General features: G+C 38.1%; 1 long non-coding RNA gene across 2 annotated transcripts in view; it reads right to left on the minus strand.

Annotated features, from left to right (window-relative positions):
• LOC109262504 (uncharacterized) overlaps nt 1-17,304 on the minus strand; it is a 383,729-nt gene that overhangs the window by 359,653 nt on the left and 6,772 nt on the right. The window lies entirely within an intron of this gene.

The following is a 17,304-nucleotide window of genomic DNA, read 5'->3' on the forward strand; positions in this document are numbered from 1 at the left end:
ATTACCACATACTGTGAGGTGCTGGGGATTCAAAGACTAACACATGATGCCAACCCTCAATCAGTTCACCATACAGAGAGGCATATGTGTAAATAAGCAAGCACAGCAACATCACAGGAGGACAGTGAGGCACAAAGGAAGAGGTAATTCTATAGAAAAAGAAAAGGGAATGGATATGAGAAAAGATTTTGTAAGGGAGGTGAACCAAGTCTTAAAGAATAAGTAGAAGCTTCTTGGGTTCACCCTGAGAAAAGGCACTTCAAAAAGAAGCAGTGTGAGCAAAGACAGAGTAGTGGAAAGTGTATTACATGAGAGCAGTAGTTCTCAAGGGGGTGATTCCCCTTCTCCTCCACCACCAGGGGATACTTGGCAGTATCAGGAGACGTTTTTTTGGTTTTGACAACCTGGGAGGCAGGGGGAGGTACTGCTGGCATCTAGTAGGTACAGAGCAGAGATACTGCTAAACATCCTACAAAGTACAGACAGCCCCCTACAACAGAAATTTTTCTGGCCAAAATGTCAATAATGTTGAGGTTGAGAAGCCCTGCGTTAGAGGAAATACAGCAGAAAAACTTCATCACTCACATATGTATGTCAGCGAAACAGGAACACTTCTACTCTCATGTGAAAAACAGTCCCCAGAATTGGATGTCCTTCCTCTCTGAGGTGTTGCTCACATCTCCATTTAAGAGACATCCAAGAAATGAAGCACACACAGGGGGCTGGGGTTTGAGGAAAAGGTCTGCACTGGAAATACAGGTTTAGGGCACACCATTGAGATGATCACTTAAATCCTGTGAGTGGATGAGGCCATTCAAGAAGAATATGTGAAATACTGAAAATATTAAAAAGCTTCGCAGAGAACACTGGGTTGGGGGGGGGGGTGGACTCCATTTAAGAGGCTGACAAAACAAGCATCAGCAAAGGGAAACATGAATGGATAATCAAAGACTAGAAGGGGAACCAAAGGAGAAGGACACCATGAAAGTCACAGAAGAATAGGATTTCAAAATTAAGGGATAATTATTCAAATGAGTTGAAAATGTATGTCTATACAAAACCTGAATACAGATGTTTACAGTCTTATTCACAATTGCTCAAACTTGGAAGCAACCGTAAGGTCCTTCAAACCGTGAATGGATAACTATGGTACATCCATACAATGGCATATTACTCAGTGGCAAAAAGAAATGAGCTAGCAAGCCACCAACCAACTTGAAGGAAACTTAAATGCAAATTACTGAGTGAAAGAAGCCAATTTGAAAAGGTTACATACTATAAGATACCAAGTATATGCAAAACTATGGAGATCATAAAAAGACGAGTGGTTGCTAGGAGCTCCAGAAAAAAGAAAGAGGGACCAACAGATAGAGCACAGGAGATTTTTAGGGCAATGAAGCTATTCTGTATTATACTGTAACAGTGGATACATGACATTACGCACTTATCGAAATCCATGTAACTGTACAACCCAAAGAGTGAAGCCTAACGTAAAGTAGGGACTTCAGTTAACACTGACGTACCAGTACTGGCTCATCATTTGTAACAAATATACCACACTAATTCAAGATGTAAAAACTGTGATGGGGGAAAGAGGAGGTATACGGGAACTGTCTGTACCTTCCACTTAATTTTTCTGTAAGCCCAATCCTGCTCTAAAAACTAAAGTCTATTAACTGTTCTTAATATTAAATATTAGAGTAATATATGTGCTAATGAAGGTTAATGTAGAAAAAGAAGCTAAATTTTACCTTAATGGTAAATTTTAATATTTTAGGTAAAATTCAATATAAAGGTAATTATAATAGATAATTTATCTTCCAAAAAATTGAGTGATAAACTGTTAAATGCCACAGAGAAGTCAAATGGGAAGGAACAATACTGAATCTACTCGACTTGACAATTAGGGCATCACAGTGACCTTTGACAGAATGGTGAAATGATCAAGGAAAGGATTACAGTGGGCTCAACATAAATTAGTGGTAAGAAAGTGGATAAATTGAGTATAGAAGCTAATGCTACCATTGCAATCCTTTGAAATATACAAATGTATCAAATAAACACCTTAAACTTACACAATGTTATATGTCAAATATATTTCAATTTTTATAAATGCAAAAGAAATAGTGTAGACAGCTCCTTCAAGAAGCTGGGTTGTGAAAGAATAAAAGGAGAGTAAGGGAAGCGGAATAGAGATTTTTTTTTTCTTAATACAGAAGGGACTTGAATATGTTTGTAAACTACAGGAAAGACTCAGCAGGGATGAGAAATACAGCAAAGAGCAGAGATGACTAAAGAACAAAGTCAACTAGGAAGCCATGGCAGAAAACTGACTCAACTCTTGGAGGAAAAAAACAGGGACATCTTCCTTTGATATTTTAATTAAGTTTTAAGGAGATTTTGAAAGACAAGGGGTAGTGGCCAACTACCAAACAGAAGAGAGAGTAGCAAGACCAGTTTTGACTCCCTTACCATCCGACCTGGTCTTCAGTCTCAGGTTTCTAAAGATCAGCATCGGGAGCACTCAACAAGCTTACACAGGCCAGCTGTGCAATATAGATTTGTGTGAACTTGAACTGGGAATCAGCAATCCTAGGACCCACTCACATTCCCCTACCCTACATCTATCACATCTGCACACCACAATAGCATCATTTCTTAGTGATTTCACCTAGTTTCTTGACCCTCCTGGGACCATGGAAACATCATCTATAAAACAGAAGCACCATCTTTCTAGCCTTCTGCTGGGTGCTCGATCAACTGATATTGGGATTGTTTCTTAGTATAGACAGTGATACTGCAGATGGACCGCTGCTTTGGCTGAGGAGTGAGGCTTCTGGTCAGGGAGATTTTCTTTCTAACATCATGAAGAAGAAAAACAAGTCAGCCAAGCAGTATTCTCTATGGAAAGTTCCAATATCTATCCTCCCAAAGTCAAAACAACCTCAAAAGATAAACTTGTGCTCTGAGGTCAATATGAACTTCAACATGAGCCAATCTAATGTTAACCAACACTGGGATTCATTGAATTTTTTAAAACCTTTCTGTTTATATCAAGGAAAATTGCACTGAGATAATCACAGATGGACTAAGCAATCTCTGAAACAAACAAAAACAGTTTACATGACTTTATATGGAATAAAATCTTTATCACAAACTTTTGATCTTATAAGCAAGTCATTTTTTAATCAAGAAGGAGAATGTTCAAAAAAGGAAGGAAAAAAAAATAGGCTAAAACCATATCATCCCATAGTATGTTTCCATAAACTAAAGATCAAAGCCTAAGGACCCAACACATCCTACTCCCATAGCTCAACCATCCTGGTCTAAGAAATTTAGCAGAGTATAGCATGGAAGTCTTAGTTAGAAGGTTTTCCAAGAGAAGACATTTCAGTACCATAGCAATGAGTTGGCAAACTTCCTCTAACCTCAACCTTGCACCCTGACACTTTTACTTCCAATTGCTTCTTCTACAGCCCCAGCCGAGGTCTAATCAGACTGAAAGGGCCAGGGATAGGCATTGGGGCAGCCTGACTCACACACCATACATTCAAGTCTATGACCAGGATTACTGTGAAACCCTTGGTAAGAGCCTTACAAGAACACTAATAAATTCAAAGAAAACTGGTGATCCTAAATGCCCCCCAATTCATCTTCCTAGAGGTTCTTTAGACCAAGGATGAGCTAGAGCTGGCCCTTCCCTGGCCATGCCTTAGTCTTATTCCCCCATTCCCGCTGTCACCATGTCTTCAGCCCTTGACCAGAACGCAAGGACATTCTATGGAAAGAAGATAGGTGGCAGGACCTATCTGTGCTGTGGAAAGATTCATCCGGATCAGGGAACTAGAAACAGCATAGAGTATTCACTTCCAAATTTAAATCTAGAACTGATCAGTAATGTAAGAAGTCAGATTATATCTCTACATGAAATTATGACCAGGAAATAAAACTAACACATTGTCCTGGAAATGTGCAAACAAGAAATTAGTCATGGTGAGGAATACCAGAATGAAACTAAAAAGATCCCAGGAGTTTACACCCTAACTCCCACTCTTGGCTGTAAGTGTGTTTTCTCTGCCTTCTTGTCTCTTGTGTGCTGTATATACAGAATGCTGATACAAAATGGCAGCAGGTTGCTTATTTCTTTCCACACCACACCAAAAGAATAGAGACCATCTTGTGGCTATAACAGGTAGATTGGAATGCTTGTGTTTCTTTAACGAAATGTCTTATAGCTCCCAAAGTAATTTTCTATGTATTGTTTTGTAGTACAAAACACCACTAAACATCTCATACTACAAAATAGTCTTAATGTGACTTTAGGGAACACATGACATGTTAGGATCAAGTGTTTGATGCATAAATATGCCCATGTGGTGCCTAAACTGCCACAATGAATCCTAGGTCTTGTAGAAGATCATCTGAATACTTGGGGCCAGATGTTGGTACATGGGGCACTTATCATAAACTGCCTCTTATCTGTGGTAATGTCTGATTTCTCCTATTAGAAATTAAACTCCAAATATACAAGGAACATGTGCCATCTTCTCCTTTCCCTTCCTCTTTTCAATCTTCCCTCATTTCACTAACATGCACCTATTACTGTAAATGTTTTCAGTGATAACCGATATTAAATGAATGAATGAATGAATGAATGATCAAAGTTCTATCAGGTAGGCATGTGTTTGGCTACAAATGAATTTTAAAAATAAAAGCCTTCACTACAAGAATTTACACAGACATGATTTTATTTTGTCTCTGGCAACAAGAACTCTAAGGGTAGAAACAGCAGGCTGACAAGAGTAGCTCAGAATGCCATATGTCTGCCCTTGAGATCACAAGATGGCTGCTATACTTCCAGATCCTACATCCAATTTCCAGGAAGCAACAAGGTGAGAAGACTAAAAAACTTGTCCCCAACAGTTTTGTCTTTTTTTTTTTTTTAATTTGAGAAGCAGGGCATAAGGGCAGAGAGAGAGAGAGGAGAGAGAATCCCAAGCAGGCTCCACACTCAGCATGGAGCTCCACGTGGGGCTCAATCCCACAAACCTAGGATCACAACCTAACCCAAAATCAAGAATCAGTCGCTCAACCAACTGAGCCATCCAGGGGCCCCAGCTTGGTCTTTTTGCATGGGAAGGAATGCTGTACACCTGCATCACTGGCCATCCCGGGTAGAAAGTGTCTAAGAAAAGTTATTTAGTATTTTCAACTTATTTCAAAGGAAAAGGCAAGGGACAAGGCTGCTGGGAATGAGGTTGAGTGAGCCAAGTCCTGGAGCTCTCTCTGTAGACAGTTCTTTTACCAAGAATGAAGTTTACACATACCTTGCTCCTCACTGATACTGTTTTGTTCAATTTATTTAGTCAAAGCTCTTTGGGTTGGTATTATCAAGAGTCCCATTCATTTCATTCTAATATTTCCAGAGTCCAGTGGAGAGCCTTGTATTCTAGCCTTTCCAACCATTTGAAATTGATGTGGACAGCTCATATTTCTATCCCAAATTTCTGTCCAATTATATTCATTTCATTACCAAATTTTTGAAATTGATTAGTTTTGTTAACATTCTTTTTTCCCTACTTTGTTTATAAGTGCCAGAGTTGGAATTCAAACTCAATCAGATCTGTATTCACCATTCTTTTGCTGCTTCTGGAATACCTCTGACTACAGAGGTACATGCACACACTTCACCACTGAAAGGATTTCCAAACCTTTTGCTCACTGAATTCTTTATAAACTTGCCTGGCATATGATAAATACATAAAATAGAAAAAGAATTATTTACGGGTTTGGAAAGTTGGACATCCTTATGGAAAAAAGTATTACAACCCTATCTCATACCGTACACAAAAGTCAGTCCCAGGCCAATTAAGGACATATATATGAAAAGCAAAATCTCTAGAAAGAATATTAGGATCCTCTTTTTATGAAATATGTCAAGAAAGGGTTAAACAAGTCATAGAAAGCATAAACCGTAAACAAAAAGACTGATAATTTTGTCTGAATTAAAATTACTTTGGAATGAAATAAGACCATAATAACAGTTTTAAAAACAAGACCCAGAGGAAGTGAAATATTTGCAATTCATTTCATTGATTTTTTTTAGAAACATGATATCTAGAATACATAAAGATCTATAAGTCAATAAAGATTTAAAAAATAGGAAATGGGGGCAAACAGGCAATTTGCTCAAGAAGAAATCTGAATGGCCTGTTAATAAACACACAAAAAAATTTTGAACTTCACTTACGATAAGGGAACAGAAAAAATTAATATGATACACATTCACACCATCAAAGTGATAAAATACATGTATGTGAATACTCAGTGTAAGGATGTGGGAAAATAAGAGCCCTCCTATAATATTGTCTGTGGGAGCCTCAATTGGCACAGACACTTTGAGAGCAATTTGGACTATCAAGTGCATATCCCATGATTCAGCAATCCTGTTCCCCAGTACACATCATGGAAAAAGTCTCTCAAGTGTGCACAGCGAAAAGTATGCAAAGATGTTCACGGTAGTTTTCTCTGTGACAACAAAAATTTGGAGAGAAGACAGTCTAATTGTCTATCAGAAGGAGAATGAATTCCATTTATCTGATGGAATACTGTAAAAAAAAATTACAATTACTGAGATAGAGCTGATGTGCCAAGATGGATAAATCTCCAAAACAGGGTACCACCCTTAATTCCAATCGAAACATGGTACCACCACCAAAAAAGGTACCACCTTTAATCATGAAGTGTGGCCTGCCTTCCATTTCCACCCTCTATTTAAATTCCATCCTTCCTCCATGTCCTCACTCAAGTGCTAGCCTTCCCAGGAACTTTCTCTGCAGTTTCTAATCTTGATCTTTCCCTTTTGGTTGGCTTTTGGTTTGTATCTCTATTATGACATCCACACAGCAATACAAGAAAGAGCCTTCGCATCATAGCCTTACCAATACCCCTTTTTTTAAATCTTGGATAATTTCACAGGGGGAAAAAGAATCTCATTTTAATGTGCATTTATTGTTACTCCTGAGGTTGAAATTTTATCATATCCTAATACTTTGCTTGTGTTACTTCTGTCTTATTCATTTATAGCAAATTTCACAGCCTTTTGAACACAGTTCCTAGCATATGTTGAAAACAGAAAATCAAGTTTGAACTAAAATGAATTAAAAGCTAGAAATCCAATGTGAATCAACAACAAAAAAACTCAGACAAAAAAAGTAAGTGCAACATAAGAAGTGTACTACAATACAAAGCATATCACTAATACTACAAACTTGCACACTGAGGCTCTTTCTTAATTAGGTGAATGGAATGCATACCTTTATTTCTTACATGATGCTGAGTATAGGGGGTATCCGTTGCTTAAAGCTTAAATAGCTTCTGCTGGTTTGAGGAACAAGCAGTTTTTGACAGAGACAGAAAGAACACATACACCAAGAAAGTATGTGCCAGGAGCCAGTGTTCCCTACAAGGACCCTAACTTGAGACAGATCCCCCTCCCAATAAACTTTGAATTCTGTGAATGTATGACCTTATTCCTTAAATTTAACGTATGTATCTTTGGAAAGGTTCCTATTAACCTTATGACTTCTGGGTTTTACAGCTAATAAGCAGAATCATAACTGAAATGATTACATAAATACAGAGTCACCTTTCCTCCAGAAAATGCAAGCTATTTTTTCCCAGCAGTTCACACGGCATTTAGTGGTCCCTGGGTTTTCTATTATTTCTTTGTAGAATTCTAGAGATCCCAGGAATCATTTCCAGACAGCATAGTTTTTGGTAACAGTTTCCAGTAACAGTCTGCCATTCAAATTCAGACGTTCAAATTGGGAACCAAATGCTCAATATAAAAAAGATCTGTAGCAAAAAACAGCAATAGAACTGGAATTACCAAGATCAGAGCCAGTGACCATCACTGCAATATTTTCTTGTCTTTTCATTTATGAGCAATTTATCACTGTCTGGACTTGAACATGTAGCATCAGCCAATCCAGATTTGAAAGGAGTGCTTGGCTCCCGGAGTGCCAGCCAGACAGAATCTCCTCCTTTTAGGGTCGAACTCCTTAGGAGATTAACTCCAGAACACTACTTACTTGGGATTTAACCTCACTAAACCCAACTGAATCAGGATCAGGTTATATGGTTGTCACAGGACAGAACAACAACCAGAAAGGACAAGTTTGTCATATTTTCATTACTTTATCCCCTTATGAGTATATACTATTCTGTTAAAAAGCAAAAACAGGGGCACCTGGGTGGCTTGGTCGGTTAAGCGTCCGACTTCGGCTCAGGTCATGATCTCACGGTCCGTGAGTTTGAGCCCCGCGTCAGGCTCTGTGCTGACAGCTCAGAGCCTGGAGCCTGTTTCAGATTCTGTGTCTCCCTCTCTCTCTGCCCCTCCCCTGTTCATGTTCTGTCTCTCTCTGTCTCAAAAATAAATAAACGTTAAAAAAAAATTTTTTTTAAAAAGCAAAAACAAACAAAATAATGATGGTAGCAACGTGCAGAAATATTCCTCTAAATATTCTACCTCTAAATATTCTGCCAGCTTCTAAATTATATTTTCATAGATACAAATTTATATGAAATGTAGCAAGGGATGTTTCTGCTTTGTGTTTGTTTGGCTTTTGTTTTGTTTTTGTTTTTAGTGTAATGCAAAATAAATAAGACTTTGTACTAAATCTGCAACTGTCATGAGTAAATACATTTCACAAAGTTAAAAAAAAAATCAGCTTACACCAGACTTTGGTTTATATTAAAAAGTTCCTTAGGGACCTGGGTTTTACATTTGAGCCCTGATTTAGCTAAAAGATTTATAAGGGCACATGTAGAAATACAGGTCCCTACTGAGTGATGAACCCAGGTTGAGACATAATTATGATTCTCTCTGCTCTCCATTCCACTGGAAACAGCTCCCAGGAGCCCAGAGGGAAGATGGTCACCAAAGAAGAACATAAATGTTCTAGCAGTATGGCCACCTGGGTCACCTTCCTAATCTCCAATGCCAATCAAAAGGACATTAGAAGATGATACACACAAGTCTTTTTCAGATATTAAATTAACAGGAATACTTGCTTCCCTTGGAAAACTAATGTCAGTGATGTTTCGTAGACCTTGAAGCCAAATTTGGTTAGATCAATTTGTACATTATCATTCCATGCTGTTGCTCAGTTCAGCCTGTCATAAGTGCAGTGACAGCACTCATGAGCCTGAAAAATGATGTCCCCAAGTAAGATGTGTAAAACAAGCCAGGAATAGAAAATTGGAATTTTCCTTGTAAAAGAATAAATAAAATTGCTTAATAACTTGCTGTAATTTCTCAAGAGTAAAGTAACTCACTGGGAGGCCTGATCTTGGTGGCCTATACCCTTTGAAAATGTCCCCATATCATCCCCTTATGGGACAGAGGGGGAGAACCTATTCATCAGTCCACTGGGAGGCGCCACAAGGTTTTTTACAAGCTTCATGTGGCTGCAGTGTTGTTGCAGGAGTCCCCATTGTTGCTGCTGTCACTTAACTATCACAGCAAAGAACACCCAGAAAACTCCTCACAAGAGCCTGGTAATCAACAGCCAGGGTCTCAAGAATACAAGGGTTGAATGTCAGTATTCAGCTATGCCACAAAAACAAGATTTAACAAGGAGATTATAGGAAGAAAGTACCTATTCTTTCTCTTGATGACACCCTCCCCACCACCCACCACATACCCTGACCAGCATTCTCCTAACAGTTTAGTGCAGCAGGACCCCAATCTTGCAAAACTTATATAATATGAAATTTTGATAACATGAAAGTTCATAAAAACTACCATGTTATCAGTTCTCACCAAGAAAAATATACACATTCTGTACACTTGGAGTAGGTACAGGTATAAAAAGTTGGAAATGTACAAATCTGTACAAGAACATTAGCAAAGTATTATTCTGAGTATTTTCTGGAAGTCTGACAGTCAAGCGAGTTCCATATGGAGAAACTACTTTAAATTATTATTTTAATTCTATGTAGTTCTGTTGAATAAAACATTGGTCATCATTACTTGTTTATTCCCTCAAGTAAGATTACTTACATGGTTTTCTAATATTTGTGTTGAGGATTTCCTATTTCTTTGGCAAAAGGACCTTACTGTTGTAGGTTTACTAGCTTGTCACTATTTTCATTTTTCCTAATTCTTTATTTTCACATCCAATGTGAGGTTTGTCTCATTTTTTAATCTTATAAGTTATTTATGGAAATGGATGTCATTTTTGGATACCCGCAACATCAATCTTTCCCTACATCAGAATGAGTTTCATCTGCCAATTTGTGGAAGGATCTGCCCATAATAAATAGTCTGTTTGCCTGTGTGCCTTTGGTTTAGGAACTGGACAGTGGATTCACAGATGTCCCTTGTGGCTCAGGGATTAGGCAGTCTGATCCCCGAACCACAAGCCACATAGGATATAATATTAAAATGACCATATAACTACTACATAAATAACAAGTGAAGTGTTCCCATGACTGCCAGCCATTCTCTTGATCACTAACATAATTTCCTATGGCTGAAAGCAATAATGCAGTATGTGAATGTATCCAGGCCTTGTACTCAATCATAGAAAACTTCCTTATCCCTAGATGTGTGATATTCAAAGGCCAAAGAGAATGATCACCATTATATTTTAAGTACAACATTTATCCTCCATATTCACCTAATTAAGTCAAAATGAAAAAAAATTACTGGTAGTGGACATGAAAATAAAATATGCTTTGAAATATTTATTTTATGGAGGTAGACATATTCTTAACAATTGACCTTTCAAAATTAATAGCAACAAAAATGTAGCAAGGAACATCAGAATAGAAGCAGAAGCAAATAGAGAAAATGAAAGTGTCCCCACATAAGGGCATCTGTGACATTAGAAAGAAGTGTACATAATGAGAAACAGGGAAGCCAGATGCAGACTCCACCAACTAAGCAGTCAATGATGGGTGAAACTGAGTGATGTGTCGTTAGTCAAAGCAGGACAAATATTCTGCAGCTAAATAAGAACCTATTACACCTAAGAACTTGTAAATATCATTAAATGAGAAGGGCAAAGAAATAATAACAATAATGAAAGAGTATGCCTCATTGAATATAAGTAATCTAGAATATAACAACCTGCCCAAAGACCATAAACAAACAGTGGTAACATTTGTCTACGCAGAATAGAAAGAGTAGTTCATTGAACCATTTAGAGTGAACCTGTTGGCTTTATCAAATATCTGCAATTATCTGCCCCTAGCTGTTTGGAAATGAGAAACCATCACAGTCCAGTCGGCACCTGTTTCCAATATGAATGCCCTTCAACTGCAATGAAAACTCATCACATTAGTGATAGGTATAAAATCTCAAAAGACAGTTATACATTTAAAACCTACCTGATGGGATCAGGTGCCCAACCACATGGAAAATCACCTTGGTTTCAAAGCAGCAAAAGTACTGGTGTGCCTGAGTGCCATCGTGAAGATGTTCTCTCACATTTCTCCAGACTTTTTGATCCAGTCCTGCTTGGCAACCAGCAGGGCAGCCCGATGAATAAAGAGATGCATTTCAATTCATTTGGTTGTGACTCATTTGAGTACTGAATGCTAGGTACTGTGCTAGACTCTGGCAGCCCAAGATGGAGAAGGCAGGATTTCTGTCCTTCAAGAGCTCCTTGTCAAATATGGTCTTTAAAGAGGTAATTAAATAAAAGGAGGCTGTTAGGGTGGGGCTCTAATCCAATATGACTATTGTTAAAAGATGAGGAAGAGAAATCATGGGTGTGCATGCACAGGAACAGCCATGTGAAGAGGCAGCGAAAGGGCAGCCATATAAAAACCAGAGAGAAGCCTTGAGAAGCCACCTTTGCTGCCACCTTGATCTTGGACTTCCAGCCTCCAGAACTGTGAGAAGATAGATTCCTATTGTTTGAATCACCCAGTCTGTAGTATTTTGCTATGGCAGCCCTAACAAGTCAACACAGCATCCTCCCCTATAGCATGGTTGCTTGATGAATGCAAGAGACAGTAAAGGGAGTTTGATGATCCTGAAAAAGAGCTCATGAGGGAGTTTCATCACTCTGTGCATTCAGGGGGAAACTGGATGAAGCCCTGATAGGGACATCACACTGGGTGGGAGAAGGGACTAGCTGATCTCAAATGTATTTTCCAACACTTCAGTTTTATCATTTTTGTCTACACACTTCAGTTTCTCCATGAAAGAGAACTATCACTCCCATGATCAAGTATACTTTGGGGTCTCTTATCTAGAAATTAAAACTAAAACAAAAGCACTTTTAAATTCTTTCACTTGACTCCTTCTGGTCCCTCCTTTATTTGGCTCCTTCGTTTCTCTTTGATGGTCTTTTACCACTGCCATCATCTTTTCCCTACTTTTCGAAGAAGAGTATTTGAAATGGAACTTGTAGGACTGATAGGATCTTACCAAGTGGGAGGAAATGGACTGGGAGTTGTCTTTCCAGATGAGAAGGAGGGTGATGCTCCCCTGTCTTTATGTCAGAGTCACAGAGATGTGAGATGATCTTTGAACAGGTGCAATAACCATAAGAAAGCAGTATTCTAGAATCTCTTGACAGGCTCAAGAGTCAGCAGATCTGTGTCTACTCTTGCTGGTTGTGAAGAGTCAACTCAGCTTAGGGAACTGTGATCTGCATGCAGTTATTAGCTAGCCTAACCAATTCTGTTCAGAGAAAAGAATAGCAAGAATAATGGCTATTGTTAATACAACGTTTTCATTTTGGTCAACATTTTCATTTTATTTCCTATGCCACCAAATCATTTTACAAAGCTGCTGCTAAGAGAACCCATTAACTGATCATGGTATCTCTGCTTTTCTGTGCCCCTCTTTGGTAAAAGTGTTAATGTAGTAGTAGGCAGTACACTCCCTAAAATGTGAATAGTGCTTTCATTAAAAATTTAACAAATGTACTTAATGCCACAGAACTGTACACTTAAAACTGGCTAAAATGGGAAATTTTATGTTGTATTTTACCACAATTTTCAAAAAGTAACACCAAGTTTTAATCACATAATAAAATAACTCCTCTAAGTATGTTAGCTTTGTAAAAGATGAGTTAACTGATTAATAGAACCATGTTGATCAGCACCATGCAGTGGACATAGGAATGGAAAAACTGATAATTGCATCATCTGTACCCAAAGAGATTTAAATGCCTTTATGCTGAGAATAACTCTCACTGTGAATTTATTGGCAAAACACTGGTCACATTGTCCTGGTTGGTTTTTATAAGGTTACACTCTTATGCTATATGAATCATCTTTCTATGAGCCCTATCTGTCTACTATTTTTGAAAGAGAAGGTCAAGGCTCTGGGTAGAGGGCCAGACTCCAGATGTTGTACCTCACCCTGTCAGAACCACATTTACTCTTTCACTTGGATTGTCTCTCAACAACTGCATGTGATTGGAAAAGAGAATGGCTCCCTTCCAGGAAATCCTTCTGCTCTGTGTTTGCTTTAAATGTACGATTTGATATTTAACTTTCACTCAGAGTGGTAACAAACTACATTGATTATATGCTTGCTGTATGCAAATCACACCACTTAGTCTTGGGGCTGTGGCGGTACAAAAAAACTATACTCCTGCCATCATCAGGCTTAGAATCTGCATGGGTTGACAAAATATGTTTCTAATTAGTAATGGTTACCCTGAGGAGATTACCAGTGAAGATTAATTACAAGGGTTTTTCTTGGAGTGCCAAAACTGTTTCCCTCAGTTAATATTTCAACTACTTGTCATCTATGTTATAATACAATTTTGACTTAAAATTCAAATTCCAATGACAGTAACAAATTTGTTAAATAATTGGATCTCTTTCCAATTTAGTGAGACCAATTTTCTTTTTAATGTGCGTAAAGTGTAAGTCAGATTTGTTTTCCCCTTTCTGGAATGATGGTGGGGAGTTCATTTCTAGCCCAGTCCTTCACAGCTGAGTGGCATTCCAACTCTCTTGGTGATTTGGGCTTTTATTTGTGACCTGGGCAAGTCTCTTAACACTTCATTACATCTACATGATAAGTTCCCAGAGGAAGCCTCTGTGGGTGGAACTGGCTGACACGATGAACTAATGACTACCTGGTAGAATAAAAATAAGAGATAGCCCTTACATAAAGTACTTACTCTGTATTTTGAAGTACTTTACTCCCTTAACCCTTACTTGGCGGATTAGTAATCACATCTGACTGGTGAAGAAACTGAGGCACAGAGAGTTTAGGTCACGTGTCCAGGATCACAGCTAGAAAGCCACCAGGTCAGATTCGAACCCTGTGTGGTGTGACTTTTTACCAATAGCCTGGAAGAAGCTGGTATCACCTAGTAGCAAATGTCTATTTCAAATTAAATCTCAGGATTTGCTTTCTTGGGTTGCAACTGTGTTGAAGAAGAAAAACTAAGAAAACATCTGCAATCTTCATTTGCCCCTATGTGACAAAAAAGACTGGCTCTCCTCCCCTGGGAAGTCTTGAAGCCTGTTCTTCCTCTTTTTGGCATTCCTTGTTCCATGGAAAACAAGAGCATCAAGATAGCTTAAAGGGTTCCTTTATCTTTCTTCTCTCAATCTACCCTCTTTAGCTAATTTCCTGGCAATTTACATTTCATTGAACATATTTTCATAGCTGGATCACCTCAAAAAAAGTTTTTTTAAAAATCTAACCCATGAAGAACAGTAATGAGTGTTATACAAAATATACCATCAAAGTGGATTTCTGGCTATAGCCCCAACACATTTCAGTTTGCTCAAAGACTTCATTTTATTTAAAGAAATCAATTCAGAAAGTCACTTTCTTAAAAAAAAAAAAAAAAAAGTTCTACTTCCCAGGTTACATCCTTGTAAGTGCTTGCTTTCTGAGCTATATAAGGTAAACACATTCTTAAGCATTTTTTCCTTCAGTATGGCCTTCAGGCTTTGCACTTATTTCCTATAGGGGTTCCTAAGGGAAATACCTATAGGAGTTCATTAAAATTGCCAATTAGAAATGTAGAAGAACTTGTATAGGGCCCATCAGCTGAGGACTCTCAGTTCCAGGGAGCAGCTTTCTATTTCTCTAGCTTTCCTAACAGTGGACTATTTTTATTTCTTAATGTTAATTGACAAAGTCAGTTACAAATGCAATAGAATCAGATCATAACCTAGTTTTACGTCATATAGATTCTGCCCTGATACAGATCAAAATATAACCATACAAAAGGCTCATGTCATATTTCCCAGTTATCAATTTTTTCACTAAGCCCAACTTATAGCATATCAATCTATAAACCTTACCAGTATTTCCCATTACTTGACAGTTATTGATGAGCAATAGCTTAAGCACTATACAAAGCATGAAATTAGACATGGCACATGTATATATGTGTGGTAGGCATTACTACTATCCTCTAATATCTAATTCTTCTTCTTTTCCAGCCACAGGGCACAACTGTACATTCTACCCCTCTGAAGTTAGGGGTGGCCTTCTTACTGTTGTTGGCCAATAGAACGTGAGTGAAAGTGACATATATCACTTCCCAATGGAAGTACTTAACTTCTGGTAATGGATTCACCAGCCCGCTCTCCATCTGTTAAGTGATTATGGGAGCATATCTTGATATGAAAGTGCCATAAAATAAAGCAGCTGGGAATGCTAAGCTGGGAAAACAGCTGCCCTGGAAGGCCCCCCAACCCACAGCAAATTTTGCATTAATATGAGATAAACTTCTGTTGTTTGGTGATGACTGTTACAACAATATAACCTAGCCCATCCTGACTGAACAGTATTATATGTTATCCATGATTTGCATCATATTGAAGCCCAGGGCCATATGTGTAATTCTGAGTAAACTAGTCAACTTGCTCTGTCAATGGCCAAATATCATTTTAACTTCACCATCTTAAAAATGGTTATTAATGTGTGGTTACAAGGGGAACTGGGAAAAATAATTTGCAAAAATCAGTGTACATCCTCTCTACTTCTATAAAAGCAAGGGATGGCATACATCTTAATGATCAATAATCAGAACATCCTTGCACACACACACACACAAAAAAGCCCATTATATCTTGTAAATCAAAAACCTATTTTAGCTATGTTAATCATGGAAGTAGAATATAGATAGATACAATATACAAAAGAGTTTCCAGCTATTTCATGCCAATATGAGATCTAGTGGGCATATAGTATGTGAACAAAAGGACTGATATTATGTGAGTGTATCAGGTCTATTTTGACACTCCCCTCCCCAAACTACACACATCTGAGAGTGAATATATTCTTCCCCCTGACAACATAAAATCATGGAGCCATAACCCTCAACTATGACTCAACCTTTCCCCACCTTCCCTGTCAATCACCCTCACTGTAGGCAGAAATTAGCCTTCCAAGTATGTTCTCCAAGAACCAGAAAATTCTGCTTCCCAAAGTACATTCTTCTCTGCACAAGGGGATACTTGAAATACATGAATGGGAAAAAATGGCTCAGAAAAATAAGAGCTAACCCGTCTCAAATTCTAACCACGCCATTTTTGAGGTTAAGAGGAAAGGAGAAAAGCTCAATTGAATTTTTTTTTTCACTGCAAATCTAAAATTCCTCTTTTCAACCAAGTTGATATGGGAAATATCACATTGAGAAATACAAGAAATACAGTCTCTGAGTTGTAGCCAACCCTTCCAAATGCCCGAAGATATTATCAAACGTCTATGTTGGGAGAAATCTGGACAATGAGATGCTTACCCAAACCCATCTTAATTATGATATGCATAATTCACCACTACGAAAGCAGTGTCACTTATGAGCTGGTAAGAAACTGGAGAGGAAACATCAGTACAAGGGAATCCACTCAAAAAATTAAATATGGTTCAAATACTATATGCAAAGGTAATTTTTAAGACATAGATCTTCATTTCTTGACATATGGAAATTTGTTACAAATAGTATGTGTCATTTGATTGCATTTTTATAAAGCTTTGTATATTCATTTTCTCTTAAGTTAAAAGAATATAACTATTTTCCACTTTTTTCTGTAGATACAGGCAGTGAATTTTTTTTGAATTTTTTTAACGTTTATTTATTTTTGAGACAGAGAGAGACAAAGCTTGAACAGGGGAGGGTCAGAGAGAGAGGGAGACACAGAATCTGAAACAGGCTCCGGGCTCGGAGCCTTCACACAGAGCCTGATGGGGGGCTCGAACTCACAAACTATGAGATCATGACCTGAGCCAAAGTCAGACACTCAACCGACTGAGCCACCCAGATGCCCCGATACAGGCAGTGAAATTAAAGAGATTTTCAC

This window comes from Panthera pardus, unplaced genomic scaffold, assembly GCF_024362965.1.
Source record: "Panthera pardus isolate Hobbes unplaced genomic scaffold, ASM2436296v1 HiC_scaffold_13, whole genome shotgun sequence".
Classification (NCBI taxonomy): domain Eukaryota; kingdom Metazoa; phylum Chordata; class Mammalia; order Carnivora; family Felidae; genus Panthera; species Panthera pardus.